The sequence below is a fragment of the Papaver somniferum genome, chromosome 7, assembly GCF_003573695.1.
Source record: "Papaver somniferum cultivar HN1 chromosome 7, ASM357369v1, whole genome shotgun sequence".
NCBI classification, from domain to species: Eukaryota; Viridiplantae; Streptophyta; class Magnoliopsida; order Ranunculales; family Papaveraceae; genus Papaver; species Papaver somniferum.
In genome coordinates this window covers 208,229,822-208,232,924 of record NC_039364.1, presented here as the reverse complement: position 1 = coordinate 208,232,924, position 3,103 = coordinate 208,229,822, and the positions used below count along the sequence as shown (strand labels likewise).

At 34.5% G+C, this 3,103-nt stretch overlaps 1 long non-coding RNA gene across 3 annotated transcripts; it reads right to left on the bottom strand.

Annotated features, from left to right (window-relative positions):
- Positions 1-569: 569 nt before the first annotated feature.
- LOC113299470 lies at positions 570-2,629 on the bottom strand. 3 transcript variants are annotated; one of them, XR_003334939.1, is made up of 4 exons: positions 2,432-2,607; positions 1,657-1,947; positions 1,338-1,418; positions 570-934 (listed from the first exon to the last, which is right to left on the bottom strand). It is a non-coding gene; the product is annotated as an uncharacterized LOC113299470 (long non-coding RNA). The 3 variants fall into 3 exon arrangements; XR_003334940.1 differs by having other exon boundaries at positions 884-934; positions 1,657-1,842; positions 2,432-2,629; XR_003334938.1 differs by having other exon boundaries at positions 1,657-2,607.
- Between the last annotated feature and the right edge of the window lie 474 nt (positions 2,630-3,103).

Below are 3,103 nucleotides of genomic sequence, written 5' to 3'. Positions count from 1 at the left end.
GCTCTAGATCAATTAACAAATCAATTTAGTATGCATCCTAAACGACCAATCAATCAAGCATGAATGTATAAACATTCCTATTAGTCAAAAAAACGATAATCATGTGAAAACTTCGAAGTAGATTTAAACAAAACTCAAAACATGTTAAGAACTAGGAATTCGTCCTCAATCAATAATAAAAGGAAAATTTCTTGTTTGGTCCTAAGCCCATAAGGTTATTTATAGCAGGGTCCAACTAGATTTTACTCTTATTCTAAGGTCCAAAGTTATTTGAAAACATGGAAATGACTAATATACCCCATTGTTTAAGTACGTGTGAAATAACATACTTCTACCAAATCGGGATTTTATTTATCTGGAGGTCCAAATTTAATTAAAACATATAAAGGACCATAGATTTGAGTACATATCTGCTACACTGTTTACAAATTTGAGTACATATCTGCCACAGTGCTTACAAATATGAGTACATATCTGCTACACTACTTAGGAATCTGAGTACTCCTCAATTCACTTTACTTTATTGCAGCACCAACACCTCTGCAGTCAACCATTCACCACTGCCTTCAGCTCCATCTTCTCAGTAATCTTCTATCTTGCTGCATCACAATCTTGTTAGCTTAAACCACAACTGCAACAGCTACATCAACACCATTGTCATTTCAATTCAGCTGCAACACAGACTTGTTCTTCTTCCCTGTTTAAACAGCACTACCATCTTCATAAACCCATTGAGACGAACATCTCATCCACTGATTTTGTTCACAGTAATCACCACCTACAAGTGGATTATGACATATAACTTTGGACATCTTGAGCCACTGCATTATGTATAACTGATTTAGTTCAGGCATCTTCTGCTGCTTCTCGTCATCTTTTTTCCTTGTTTGAATGTTGGGTATGTATGTCAACACCCCAAGCACCCCAAAGTCATCTGTAAAGGAGCAAAAACAGTCAGTGCAATAAGGGTATTTTAATATATGTAGAAAATATTTACAATTTAAAATCTATGGAATATGTTTAGATGCGATTCGTCGAAGGTAATCAAGGAAAACTTTTGTTGTGGAATGGTGTTTCCATACTTCTAGTGATCGCCTACTGCAGGTCAAAATTCAGTTTTTTCGGCAGTTTGAATTTCTCTAAGTCCATACACTTCCCACTTATAGATAACAACATGCAGTATATATCTCTATAGATATAAAAATCGAAATTAGCAAAATCCAAATGGATAGAAAATTCAAATTAAGCTCTTCCCATTTTCTATTTGACAAAAATTATGTGAGAAGGAATATTACTTAAGACTGCATGAAGACTGTAGAAATACTAACTAAGCATACCTTGAGCCACTGCATTATGTAAGATAGTACCATGTCCTCCATCAACACGAAAAGTTTGAAAAAGAGGTTAGTGTCTTGTACCTAATTATCATTGCAAAAGAATATATCAAATTTGATTGCTAGGATCCATAGTGGAAAGTGGAATCGGTATTTAGCAAAAACTATGGCATAGCAAAGGAATCCATATATAGCTAGGTGCATCAGTTAGATGCACATGGATCTATCACAAAATACAAAAATGAAAATATATTTTGAAAGAACATCTATCACATGATTCATAAATCTATATGCGAAAAAGAAACTAAGTGGAAGATCTTACGCAGCTGATGTCCATTTGTATAAATTAAGCTCCTTTAGAAAAGCAGTTCTTCGTCTGTGTTACCATGACCTGAGGGACTGGTTTAATAGAGTTTGAACCTTCGTAATCCACCAGTACAGCAGCCATGGGATGACTTGACTTTCTCTCATTACTTGCAGCTCTACTTGGATGAGATAGCTCTTGAAACTATCAAATGCAAAAAATAATAAAAGCATTGAGACTCTCCCATCCACTCCTCTTTCTTTTTCGCATTCTTATTTTAGTTGTTTTAATCCACAATGGAAAACAACCCTACAAAGCAATATGTCTAAACAGTCTCAATAATTTGCAAAGCAAGAAGTACCATAAGGAATGCCTGTAATGGTAAATTCAGTAGCCAAATTCAGGCCAGGTTTGCTAATGGCAAACAAAACACTTTTTTCTGATTTGTCTTCAAATCACTTACAATTTCTAGTCTTGATTTACTTACCAATCAGGTAAATACTTTCCTAAAAAGGGATTAAAATGATTTATTGAAATATGCATCAATAGTTAAAAAAAGCACGCATTAGTCAATTCCTAAGTTGCAGTACTGAAAACAGATACTGAGCACCACTTATTTTTAAATGTAAAGGAAGAAATTACAGCACTTACCGAGAAAATGAGTGAACTAAGTTTATGAGTAATGTTACCAAGCTCATCAGTACCATCTATGCGGTCGCAAAAAACATCATTAAGATGATCCAGAATGAAAGGTTTTCTATACTTTTTTTTCTTCTGTGAAACAGAGTAATACCTGAATGAAGGAATTCCTCCTCTATCTCATCCGTATCTTCAGTTTACATCAGCAACCCAACCTTCTATGTTCCTCCAAATCCATTTGCAGCACACCTTCTTTCAAACACACATCACAACCAATTTGTAACTTCATCAAGACCACCACCAATTTCACAAGCTTGCAAATCTGAACCAACAGCAACTCCTGTTCCTATCATTCAAAATCTGTCATTTCTTGCAATAAGTTCTGAACTGCAGCTCCAGATCATCTCCAATTCCAGTACTGAATCAAACGTAACAAAGAGCATCTATTTCAGTATTTCATATACGTACTGAATCAAACATAACAAGGAGCACGTCCTATCAGTATGCGGTATATGTACTGAAGATTCATGAACTACAAATCAACAGTATGACAACAACATGTGACAGATCTATGAAAAATAAGAGAATCGAAAGACATATTACAGTATTTCACATAAGTACTGAAGGGTAAGACTAAAAAAGGAGCAAAAACACAGCAAATAGCACTTCCTATCAGTATTATACATACATACTCATGGATCGAACCAAAAAAATTGGAAAAACTTCAAATAAAACAAAATTAGAAGAGTTTTGTATCAGTACGCCATATATGTACTGTCAATTCATACACGAAAAACAACTGTAACAAACCTAAAAACCATAAAAG